General features: G+C 32.8%; 1 protein-coding gene across 7 annotated transcripts in view; it reads right to left on the bottom strand.

Annotated features, from left to right (window-relative positions):
* LOC133635124 (tetraspanin-1) overlaps positions 1-15,672 on the bottom strand; it is a 169,410-nt gene that overhangs the window by 14,597 nt on the left and 139,141 nt on the right. The window lies entirely within an intron of this gene.

Raw genomic sequence — 15,672 nt, 5'->3', positions numbered from 1 at the left:
TATGGACTTTTGCTGTCTTATTTTCAATGAAACAATAGAAAATACATACTCATATAGTAGTACAGTTGGCACAGTACAGTAAACTGACAGTTAATATTTAAACATTTAACATTTCTAACTATTTTGAACAGAAATAGTTCATGCACATACAGATAAACTCTTCAAAATTACAATTTAAAAAAATGTGGCCGGGGGCCGGGCTGTATATATGCGCACTAATTGACTGAAAGAGCACGCACTTGGTGCGATGATGTCATGTTGTCAATGGAAAAATGCATTTTTAGACCATGTGATTTCCCTGAGCGGCTAGGAGACCCCGAGAGTAACAAGCGGTTGCCTTGTTGCCTTTCCATTAAGAACAATAAACTAGTTTTTAGTATAAGTTTGCTGGTTTCAAGAAATGTAATGCCGAGCGCATATCATTATGTCAAGATAATGGCACTAGCATTTACTTCATTTAAGAATATTTTTCAACATATTGAGCAAAAAGGTCTCTTTTTTTTTTCTACCAAGAAAAGTGCACTTGTTATTAGTGAGAATATACTTATTTTAAGGTATTTTTGGGTTCATTGAGGTTAGCTAATTTTACTTGTTTTGGAAAGTCCTGAGAAGCCAAATTTTCTTGTTTTATTAGCAGATAATTTTGCTTAGTTCAAGTAAAATACCCCTCATTTTTGTATTTTTTTTTCTTGTTTTTGAACACTGACTTTTTGCAGAGTGGGATTTACATTAACTATGAAGGATAAAACACTGAATATTGACAACATATGAACATTACCCCCCTCTCCATCGACATATTTTACAATCAAGCGAAACGCAGCAAAAATGCAACAAACACAGCGAAATATGAATGCGAAGGGTTAAAAAACAAACAAACACATACAATCTGATATATCGGATACATCACTAAGCTTTAGAACTTTGTTGTAAAAATCTCCTTCCGCGTCTGTCCCTGGCACCCACATTTCAGGCTCTGGAAACACTCTGTGGAAACGCTCCCCACCCACACTGCTTGGTGCCTCGTCTGAGCTGCTGTGACGTAGATGACCATACTAACTAATTAGATGACCATAGTAACTAATTAGATGACCATAGTAACTAATTAGATGACCATAGTAACTAATTAGATGACCATAGTAACTAATTAGATGACCATAGTAACTAATTAGATGACCATAGTAACTAGTATGTCATGCAAAAGCGAAGATTCCAACCATTGAAATACTTTGTATAGTTCAAGACTTCTGGTAATTTAAAATTTAAAATAATTCAATCACTGCACATCATAATGGCAGCTATAGTTTCGATCTTAAAACATTTTTTGGGAATGTTGTGGACATTATAAAATAATATCTAAGCAGGATACACAATTTAAATTTACATCAATTTAAATCCACTACCAAGCCGAAAAACACTCTGCACACTTCCCATGTTTGACTCTTTTTTTTCCTTTTTTTAACACTTTTACGATTGGGACCCTTTTGGATCCCCAATAATTTTAATAGGATTTTTTTTGAACTGCGAAAAATAAAGATTAAAAACAATGGTGCTACGAATCATTGACCTGTTTAAGGCACCAATTACTTGACGTCAAATATTCCACTTATATTAAATAGAATATTTTGTTTTTGCCTTTAAAAACTTTTTGTTTAATTTTTTTTACAAAAACTTTCTACAAAACTTTATCTCAACAGGCTTATTTTTTTACATGTTTTATGACTGAGACTCTTCCAGGTCCCTGGGACTAAACTTGATGGGAGCCCTTCACGTTTAAAAAAAAAAAAATCTATATATTGTATTGATTTTAAAAATGAAAAATATCAAAATGGCCCCTGCATGTTTTAATTTTTCAGCGTTCGGCCCTAAGTGGAAAATGTTTGTACACCCCTGCTGGAAGTCATCTCCCGCAGTGGCGCACTGTGGCCACTAGAGGGAAGCAGAGCAACGCAAGGAAGGTTTGCTCCGGTTAGCGTTTGAATTAACGTCTGAAAAAAGCAAAAGTACTGTAAAATATTAAATTATATTATAAAATATTTGTGTTGTGCAAACCAATTTATCCTAAACTAAAATAAACCCTGAATTTGTTAAACTAAGCTCATTTAACAGCTGAATTCATGTCCAAATGACTATGTTAAATATTGTAAATATGTTCAAAATAACTGTGTTCTGACACAATTTTTTTGTGTAAGAGGTTTCTTACCTGTTGACACTTAAGGCTTAACTTAATACTGTAGGTTGATGGTATACACTTAAAATAATGATACAAATTGAACCTAGAGAGCACAGTCGACCAAGTTAAATTCCTTGTGTTATAAACATACTTGGCCAATTAAAGTGCTTCTGGAAATAAATCTGTAAACTTACGGTATTTCAAAATGAAACATGTTCTTTCTGATTACACCTCCATGAACGGAAACATGGTGCAAACATGGATCCTTTTCCCCCCAAAAAGTGAAAGGTGTCCTACAGTCAATCATCCCATGAAGGTCATATAGTACTAGTGGGAGTACTGTAGTTGTTCCTTCTTGCCGATAGGTGTCAGTGTTGTCTAATAAATGATGTCTATGTTGGACAAGGCACCTTCAAATTAGCTGCAGGCATTTTTTATTTATTTTACTATATTCTTAAATAGCTGCAGATATTTAAAACAAATAGTAGATTTTTTAAATCGATGCATTTATTTTTAATGTATTTTTTTAAATAGCTGCAGATATATTATTTTTAAACTTCTCCAGGTATTCTTTTAAAACAGATTTTAATCAATTTTGGAACTGCTGCAGATATTTCATTTATTTGAATTGTATTTTGAATAGCTGCAGGTTTTTTCTTATTTTATTTTTAAATAGCTGCCGGTATTTAAAAAAATAAACACATTTTAGTTAATTTTTAAACAGCTGCCGGTATTTTCTTATTTAATTTTTTAAATAGCTGTAGAAACTGTATTTCCTTATTTACTACTTTTTAAAAAGCTGTAGGTATTTTTGATTCCTTTTTATTTTATTCTTAAGTAGCTGCATGTATTTTCTTATTTTATTTTTCAATAAACAGGTATTTTTTATTTATCTCAGTTTATTTTTTAATATTTGACTAATTTCCTGCTTGCAAAACATTGTACTATCTCCACTTCTCAATTAACTTGTTTTACCATAGTGCTTCTTGCTCACACACACACACACACACACATATATATATATATATATATATATATATATATATATATATATATATATATATATATATATATATATATATATATATATATATATATATATATATATATATATATATATATATATATATATATATATATACATACATACATACATGTGTTTTTTTACAATGTAAATGTTAAGTATGAATATAAAACTAACAAATTAAATAAATCGGAATTCATTGTTAATCTCAGTCTACCTGTTGCTGCTATTACTACGATAGTTATATTTCTGATTAAATAAATACATTTAAAAAATAAATAAATTATATAAATATATATATATATAAATATATATATATATATATTTCTTTAAAATGTATTTATTTAATCAGAAATATAACTATCGTAGTAATAGCAGCAACAGGTAGACTGAGATTAACAATGAATTCCGATTTATTTAGTTTGTTAGTTTTATATTTATACTTAACATTTACATTTTAAAAAACACACACACATACGCATATATATATATATATATATATATATATATATATATATATATATATATATATATATATATATATATATATATATATATATATATATATATATATATATATATATATATACACACACCTTCTCATTTAATGTGTGTTCTTTATTTTCATGACTATTTACATTGTAGATTATCACTGAAGGCATCAAAACTATGAATGAACACATGTGGAGTTATGTACTTAACAAAAAAGGTGAAATAACAGAAAACATGTTCTATATTCTAGTTTCTTCAAAATAGCCACCCTTTGCTCTGATTACTGTTTTGCATACTCTTGGCATTCTCTCGATGAGCTTCAAGAGGTAATCACCTGAAAGGGTTTTCACTTCACAGGTGTCATAGTTTTGAAGCCTTCAGTGACAATCTACAATGTAAATAGTCATGTACACTACCGTTCAAAAGTTTGGGGTCACATTGAAATGTCCTTATTTTTGAAGGAAAAGCACTGTACTTTTCAATGAAGATAACTTTAAACTAGTCTTAACTTTAAAGAAATACACTCTATACATTGCTAATGTGGTAAATGACTATTCTAGCTGCAAATGTCTGGTTTTTGGTGCAATATCTACATAGGTGTATAGAGGCCCATTTCCAGCAACTATCACTCCAGTGTTCTAATGGTACAATGTGTTTGCTCATTGGCTCAGAAGGCTAATTGATGATTATAAAACCCTTGTGCAATCATGTTCACACATCTGAAAACAGTTTAGCTCGTTACAGAAGCTACAAAACTGACCTTCCTTTGAGCAGATTGAGTTTCTGGAGCATCACATTTGTGGGGTCAATTAAACGCTCAAAATGGCCAGAAAAAGAGAACTTTCATCTGAAACTCGATAGTCTATTCTTGTTCTTAGAAATGAAGGCTATTGCACAAAATTGTTTGGGTGACCCCACACTTTTGAACGGTAGTGTAAATAAAGAAAACGCATTGAAATGAGGTGTGTCCAAACTTTTGGCTTGTACTGTATATACAGTACATATACATGCATACCTACATGCAGTAGACACATACATATACACATAAATATACATATGCATAAATATATAAGCGTATATGCATGCATATATAAACATCTATACATACATATGTACGAATACATACATATATACACATATTCATGCATATATACATATACAGTATACACATATGCATACATATATACACATATGCATACATATATACAAATAGACATACACACATACTGTACATATATACAGATGTAGTTCTTTGTTTATAAACAAACAAAAACAAGAAATCAACTGACCCCCTGGTTCCTTAGTTTTATGTATGCTTTCACTTTGTTCGCTAAGGCCAACCTGAGTCAAGTCAGGCTTAAAGGCCTACTGAAATGAGATTTTCTTATTTAAACGGGGATAGCAGATCCATTCTATGTGTCATACTTGATCATTTCGCGATATTGCCATATTTTTGCTGAAAGGATTTAGTAGAGAACATCGACGATAAAGTTCGCAACTTTTGGTCGCTGATAAAAAAGCCTTGCCTGTACCGGAAGTAGCGTGACGTCACAGGTTGTGGAGCTCCTCACATCTGCACATTGTTTACAATCATGGCCACAAGCAGCGAGAGCGATTCGGACCGAGAAAGCGACGATTACCCCATTAATTTGAGCGAGGATGAAAGATTTGTGGATGAGGAAAGCGAGAGTGAAGGACTAGAGGGCAGTGGAAGCGATTCAGATAGGGAAGATGCTGTGAGAGGCGGGTGAGACCTGATATTCAGCTGGGAATGACTAAAACAGTAAATAAACACAAGACATATATATACTCTATTAGCCACAACACAACCAGGCTTATATTTAATATGCCACAAATTAATACCGCATAACAAACACCTCCCCCCTCCCGTCCATATATCCTACCAATACAAATCAAACACCCGCACAACACACTCAATCCCACAGCCCAAAGTACCGTTCACCTCCGTAAAGTTCATACAGCACATATATTTCCCCAAAGTTACGTACGTGACATGCACATAGCGGCACGCACGTACGGGCAAGCGATCAAATGTTTGGAAGCCGCAGCTGCGTACTCACGGTAGCGCGTATCCAACTCAAAGTCCTCCTGGTAAGAGTCTCTGTTGTCCCAGTTCTCCACTGGCCAATGGTAAAGCTTGACTGTCATATTTCGGGAATGTAAACAATGAAACACCAGCTACATGTTTGTGTTGCTGCAGCCGGCCGCTAATACACCGCTTCCCACCAACAGCTTTCTTCTTTGCTATCTCCAATGTTCATTAAACAAATTGCAAAAGATTCACCAACACAGATGTCCAGAATACTGTGGAATTTTGGGATGAAAACAGACGACTTAATAGCTGGCCACAATGCTGTCCCAAAATGTCCGCTACAATCCGTGACGTCATCATACCGAGACGTTTTCAGCAGGATATTTCGCGGGAAATTTTAAATTGCACTTTACTAATCTAACCCGGCTGTATTGGCATGTGTTGCAATGTTAAGATTTCATCATTGATATATAAACTATCAGACTGCGTGGTCGGTAGTAGTGGCTTTCAGTAGGCCTTTAAGTTACCCTGATTTCTTTTCATACATAATTATATGGATCCTATCATAGGGACAACCAACCATTAGTCTTTAACTGTTTTAGTTACTCTACACCCGGGGTCGGCAACCCGCAGCTCTAGAGCCGCATGAGGCTCTTTAGCGCCGCCCTAGTGGCTCTCTGGAGCTTTTTCAAAAATGTATGAAAAATGGAAAAAGATGAGGGGAAAAAAATATTGTTTCTGTTTCTGTAGGAGGACAAACATGACACAAACCTCCCTAATTGTTATAAATCACACTGTTTATATTAAACATGCTTCACTGATTCGAGTATTTGGCGAGCGCCGTTTTGTCCTACTAATTTTGCCGGTCCTTGAACTCACCATAGTTTGTTTACATGTATAACTTTCTCCGACTTTCTAGGACGTGTTTTATGCCACTTCTTTTTCCGTCTCATTTTGTCCACCAAACTTTTAACGTTGTGCATGAATGCACAAAGGTGAGTTTTGTCGATGTTATTGATAGGGATGATGTTTGATAAGAAATTATCGAGTTCGAGCCAGATAGGTTGTTGTATATGGAAAAAAATACACATTATTTGGTTTAACAAAAGCTCACTTTTATTATATCAGAAAAAAATAAAATCTAATAAATACATAAATATTGACTGTTACCCCTAAAAAATAAAATAAAATAAATAAATATTGACTGTTGTTACCCAAAGTATATTAAGTGGGATTTTTAAGTAAAACAAATATATACAGTAACACAAAAACAACCTGTCTCTGTGATCACTATAGGTGTATAAATAATACTATAGTGTTAAATAAAATCAGTCCCTTGGGCACAAAACTGAAAATAATACAGCTCTCCAAAAAGTGCAGTTCTGCTGCTATTTGACATAACTGTTTGTTATGATGCTTTGACATTTTTTCACTTTATTTCTTTATTGAAAGAAAATTCTATGAAGAGAAAAGTTGTTTGCAAATGTGGTTACAATGTTAAAAAATTAAAAGTTAAAGCTAAAAAAAGAAATACACTTTATTGAGTTAACATTATTTCTTTATAGGGGGAAAGATGTGATGTTATGAGCTAGGAATATAACAACTACACTACCCAGCATGCAACGGGAGTGACGAGCATGCGCGGTAGCCCCGAAAAGTGTCACCACCCGGCAGCTAAGAATGAGGTTATGAGCACGCTGTGAACGTAAACGTGAAGAACTCAGCCAACACGCCTCGTCTGCATTATTTATAATTAGACAGACAACACATATACAGTGTGATTTTGTTTTGTTTACAAGGAAAGAAAAACAAAAGTTAAAAAAGGGAGATCATGTCATATATGTATGTGCTGCGGTTGCTTTAGGAACGTTGCGCCAGCTGCCGTAAAGGAGGTGCGTTGCTAGCCTGGTTGCTATGTTTCCAGTTGGTCGTAAAAGTGTTCGTCATGTGTTTGTACCCTGCTCAAATCTCTCAGTAAAGTTATTCATTGGATTATACCTTTTGTTTTGAACTTTATTACACCTTGGAGCGCTTTTTCCCGTCCATTTTTTTCCTGCGCCTAATGACTGAGCTATGTGACGTCATTTCTTGTGATGTCTCACGAGGCATTTCTGGTCGGGACGGGTTTGGTCCCAGGGATTCGAATAAAGAAGCAACTCTTTTTCTTTACTATAGTGGTCTCGATAACGGGTACCGGTTCTCAAAAAGGGATTTGAGTCAGAGGACCGGTTTCGAGTATCATCCCTAGTTATTGACTTGTGTGGAATGCTAATCAGTCAATCGATGCTAACATGCTATTTAGGCTAGCTATATGTGCATATTGCATCATTATGCCTCATTTGTAGGTATATTTGAGGTCATTTAGTTTCCTTTAAGTCCTCTTAATTCAATTTATATCTCATGACACACTATCTGTATGTAATATGGCTTTTAATTTTTTGCGGCTCCAGACAGATTTGTTTTTGTATTTTTTGGTCCAATATGGCTCTTTCAACATTTTGGGTTGCCGACCCCTGCTCTACACCAACAAATCTATTACTACTAAAATAACACAAATAATATCAAAAGTCACAAGCTCTGCTTCTTCCTCCTCCTTTTCGCACATGTTGAAATGTGCAAAGTTTAAAGTGACCATCACCGTTTACGCCCCAAGACGTATTGAAGAAAATAGTATTTTGTCACAATATTGGACGGCCTTTCCCGGTGAAGTGTTGCAGAAGAGTGTGCCAACTGTAGCAGCGACGCCTGCACAAGAACACGCTTTCCCCCCCTTTCCTCCGTCCACTGATGAATAATTAGACGGGGCCAGATAAATAGCCACGGGCTTCTGCCAGAGCGGCGCAGCCAGAGCGAGAGAAATCCATTTGGATTATTACTCCATACATAAAACCCATTTTCATTTTCACAGCCACAATTTGCTTTACGGTCAGAATAACAAATAGATAACGGCTCAAAAGAAAACAATGGACCCGAATTTACAGTCTCGGCTTTTGTGTCTCACTTAAGTCCACGGAGAGGAGGAATAGGGTGAATATGAAGGAAATAAAGTCCACGGTCGTGGTCGTCTTTTTACGGTTTTCTTGGCTGAAGCACTTGTTGGAATAAAACACCAAAAGACCAGCATCAAGTCGAATTAACGCATGAATTCATGTACTCAACTACTTAAGCATTCACCCTGCTAAGAAAGTAATATTGATATCTTTCTGCTCAAATAGTGTCTGAAGACCTTTATTTACTCAACTGCAGAGAGTAACAGTCAGGAAGCGCCTATTTAAGGGGACTTAATGAGCCAAATGTAAGACTACAGATTAGGGCTGGACAATTATTCCAATTTCAATTATGGCTTCTCATGATCATGAAAATATAATAACCAGAAAATAACGATTAATGGGCGGCGCCACGTGCGAGCTAATTCCTGAGCGTAACGGTAAAACGGACGAGTGAGCGTGTGAGTGGGGGAAAAAAAGCGCACGTTTACTAGAAGTTTGGGATGTCATCACGGGTGCTGATTTGTATTATATATAATAATTAGAGATGTACTAAAATAACAGGAAATAAACACAAACTAAGGAAACACAACCAAACCTTTTTTAATATTCCACGCTACAAAATAAAAGTATGTAGGATCTGTGCTGATATCGTGTCGGATCAATATCGGCCTATACTCAAGGCTCCAATATCTATATTGGAAGTGAAAAAGTTGTATGAAGACAACTAGAGATGTCCGATAATGGCTTTTTTGTCGATATCCGATATTATCCAACTCTTAATTACCGATTCCGATATCAACCGATACCGATATATACAGTTGTGGAATTAGCAATCAATCAATGTTTATTTATATAGCCCTAAATCACAAGTGTCTCAAAGGGCTGCACAAGCCACGACGACATCCCCGGTTCAGAGCCCACAAAAGGGCTATATAGTAGCGTCCCGGAAGAGTTAGTGCTGCAAGGGGTTCTGGGTATTTGTTGTGTTGTGTTTATGTTGTGTTACGGTGCGGATGTTCTCCCGAAATGTGTTTGTCATTCTTGTTTGGTGTGGGTTCACATATATACACAAACATATATACGTATAAACACACACATATATACACACACATATATACATATAAACACACACATATATACATATAAACACACACATATATACATATAAACCCACACATATATACACAAACATATACACGTATAACACACACACATATACACACACATATATACATATAAACACAGACATATATACACAAACATATACACGCATAAACACACACATATATACATATAAACACACACATATATACACAGACATATACACGCATAAACACACACATATATACATATAAACACACACATATATACACAGACATATATACGTATAAACACACACATATACACAAACATATATACGTATAAACACACACATATATACGTATAAACACACACATATATACACACACATATATACATATAAACACACACATATATACATATAAACCCACACATATATACACAAACATATACACGTATAACACACACACATATACACACACATATATACATATAAACACAGACATATATACACAAACATATACACACATAAACACACACATATACACACACACATATATACATATAAACACACACATATATACACAGACATATATACGTATAAACACACACATATATACACAAACATATATACGTATAAACACACACATATACACGTATAAACACACCCATATATACACAAACATACATACATATATACAAACATATATATACACAAACATATACACATATATACACAAACATATACACGTATAAACACACACATATATATATACACACACACACATATATACATATAAACCCACACATATATACACAAACATATATACGTATAAACACACACATATACACGTATAAACACACCCATATATACACAAACATACATACATATATACAAACATATATACACAAACATATACACATATATACACAAACATAAACACACACATATATATACACACACACATATATACATATAAACCCACACATATATACACAAACATATATACGTATAAACACACACATATACACGTATAAACACACCCATATATACACAAACATATACACGTATAACACACACACATATACACACACATATATACATATATACATATAAACACAGACATATATACACAAACATATACACGCATAAACACACACATATACACACACATATATACATATAAACACACACATATATACACAGACATATATACGTATAAACACACATATATACACAAACATATATACGTATAAACACACACATATACACGTATAAACACACCCATATATACACAAACATACATACATATATACAAACATATATACACAAACATATACACATTTTTCCAAACATCTACACGTATAAACACACACATATATATACACACACACACACATATATACATATAACCCACACATATATACACAAACATATATACGTATAAACACACACATATACACGTATAAACACACCCATATATACACAAACATACATACATATATACAAACATATACACATATATACACAAACATATGCACGTATAAACACACACATATATATACACACACATATATATATATAAACCCACACATATATACACAAACATATATACGTATAAACACACACATATACACGTATAAACACACCCATATATACACAAACATATACACGTATAACACACACACATATACACATATAAACACAGACATATATACACAAACATATACATGCATAAACACACACATATACACACACATATATACATATAAACACACAGATATATACACAGACATATATACGTATAAACACACACATATACACAGACATACATACACAAACATATATATCCCACTATATACGCCCTCTAGATCACTAAGATCTTCTGAGACCAATCTGTTAGCGGTTCCAAGAGTAAACTCAAATCAAGGGAGATCATCATTCAGTCACTATGCAACACATAGCTGGAATAAACTTCCTGAAGATGTCAGACTCTCCCCAACTCTCACTACTTTTAAAACTAGACTGAAGACTTTTATGTTCACCTTAGCTTTCAGCTAAATCTTTTAATCTTTTAACTTTTAACGTCTGCACTGTTCTTATTTTTATTGTCTGCATTTTAATTTTGCTTTTATTTTCTTTCATTTCACTTTGTTGTCTGTGAAGCACTTTGAGTCTGCCTTGTGTATGAAAAGCGCTATACAAATAAAGTTGCCTTGCCTTGCCTTGCCTATATACACAAACATATATACGTACAAACAAACATATACACGTATAAACACACCCATATATACACAAACATACATACATATATACAAACATATATACACAAACATATACACATATATACACAAACATATGCACGTATAAACACACACATATATATACACACATATATACATATAAACCCACACATATATACACAAACATATACACGTACAACACACACACATATATGCGGTCCTCTCCAAGGTTCCTCATAGTCATTCACATTGACGTCCCACTGGGGTGAGTTTTCCTTGCCCGTATGTGGGCTCTGTACCGAGGATGTCGTTGTGGCTTGTACAGCCCTTTGAGACACTTGCGATTTAGGGCTATATAAATAAACATTGATTGATTGATTGATTTATAAACACACACATATATACATATAAACCCACACATATATACACAAACATATACACGTACAACACACACACATATATACATATAAACACAGACATACATACACAAACATATAAACGTATAAACACACACATATACACACACAAATATACATATAAACACACACATATATACACAAACATATATACGTATAAACACACGTATATACACAAACATACATACGTACAAACACACACATATACACGTATAAACACACACATATACACGTATAAACACACACATATACACGTATAAACACACACATATATACACAAACATATACACGTATAAACACAGACATATATACACAAACAAATAAACGTATAAACACACACATATACACACACAAATATACATATAAACACACACATATATACACAAACATATACACGTATAAACACACGTATATACACAAACATACATACGTATAAACACACACATATACACGTATAAACACACACATATACACGTATAAACACACGTATATACACAAACATACATACGTATAAACACACACATATACACGTATAAACACACACATATATACACACAAACATATAAACGTATAAACACACACATATACACACACAAATATACATATAAACACACACATATATACACAAACATATACACATATAAACACACGTATATACACAAACATACATACGTATAAACACACACATATACACGTATAAACACACACATATATACACAAACATATACACGTATAAACACACACATATATACACAAACATATATACATATAAGTACACACATATATACACAAACATATATACATATAAGCACACACATATATACACAAACATATATACATATAAGCACACACATATATACACAAACATACATACATATAAGCACACACATATATACACAAACATATATACATATAAGCACACACATATATACACAAACATATATACATATAAGCACACACATATATACACAAACATACATACATATAAACACACACATATATACACAAACATATATACATATAAGTACACACATATATACACAAACATATACACATTAAGCACACACATATATACACAAACATACATACATATAAACACACACATATATACACAAACATATATACATATAAGTACACACATATATACACAAACATATACACATATAAGCACACACATATATACACAAACATATATACACATAAGCACACACATATATACACAAACATACATACATATATACAAACATATATACACAAACATATACACATTTTTCCACAAACATCTACACGTATAAACACACACATATATATACACACACACATATATACATATAAACCCACACATATATACACAAACATATATACGTATAAACACACACATATACACGTATAAACACACCCATATATACACAAACATACATACATATATACAAACATATACACGTATATACACAAACATATGCACGTATAAACACACACATATATATACACACACATATATACATATAAACCCACACATATATACACAAACATATATACGTATAAACACACACATATACACGTATAAACACACCCATATATACACAAACATACACACGTATAAAACACACACATATATACATATAAACACAGACATATATACACAAACATATACATGCATAAACACACACATATACACACACATATATACATATAAACACACACATATATACACAGACATATATACGTATAAACACACACATATATACACAAACATATATACGTATAAACAAACATATACACGTATAAACACACCCATATATACACAAACATACATACATATATACAAACATATATACACAAACATATACACATATATACACAAACATATGCACGTATAAACACACACATATATATACACACACATATATACATATAAACCCACACATATATACACAAACATATATACGTACAACACACACACATATATGCGGTCCTCTCCAAGGTTCCTCATAGTCATTCACATTGACGTCCCACTGGGGTGAGTTTTCCTTGCCCGTATGTGGGCTCTGTACCGAGGATGTCGTTGTGGCTTGTACAGCCCTTTGAGACACTTGCGATTTAGGGCTATATAAATAAACATTGATTGATTGATTGATTTATAAACACACACATATATACATATAAACCCACACATATATACACAAACATATACACGTACAACACACACACATATATACATATAAACACAGACATACATACACAAACATATAAACGTATAAACACACACATATACACACACAAATATACATATAAACACACACATATATACACAAACATATACACGTATAAACACACGTATATACACAAACATACATACGTATAAACACACACATATACACGTATAAACACACACATATACACGTATAAACACACACATATACACGTATAAACACACACATATACACAAACATATACACGTATAAACACAGACATATATACACAAACATATAAACGTATAAACACACACATATACACACACAAATATACATATAAACACACACATATATACACAAACATATACACGTATAAACACACGTATATACACAAACATACATACGTATAAACACACACATATACACGTATAAACACACACATATACACGTATAAACACACGTATATACACAAACATACATACGTATAAACACACACATATACACGTATAAACACACACATATATACACAAACATATACACGTATAAACACACACATATATACACAAACATATAAACGTATAAACACACACATATACACACACAAATATACATATAAACACACACATATATACACAAACATATACACGTATAAACACACGTATATACACAAACATACATACGTATAAACACACACATATACACGTATAAACACACACATATATACACAAACATATACACGTATAAACACACACATATATACACAAACATATATACATATAAGCACACACATATATACACAAACATATATACATATAAGCACACACATATATACACAAACATATATACACATAAACACACACATATATACACATAAGTACACACATATATACACAAACATATATACATATAAGCACACACATATATACACAAACATACATACATATAAACACACACACCTAAACACACGCATATATTAGGGATGTCAGCCAATATTGGCATACAAATGTT

This window comes from Entelurus aequoreus, linkage group LG19, assembly GCF_033978785.1.
Source record: "Entelurus aequoreus isolate RoL-2023_Sb linkage group LG19, RoL_Eaeq_v1.1, whole genome shotgun sequence".
Classification (NCBI taxonomy): domain Eukaryota; kingdom Metazoa; phylum Chordata; class Actinopteri; order Syngnathiformes; family Syngnathidae; genus Entelurus; species Entelurus aequoreus.
The sequence above is the reverse complement of the archived record's forward strand: the minus strand, read 5'-3'. Positions and strand labels throughout refer to the sequence as shown.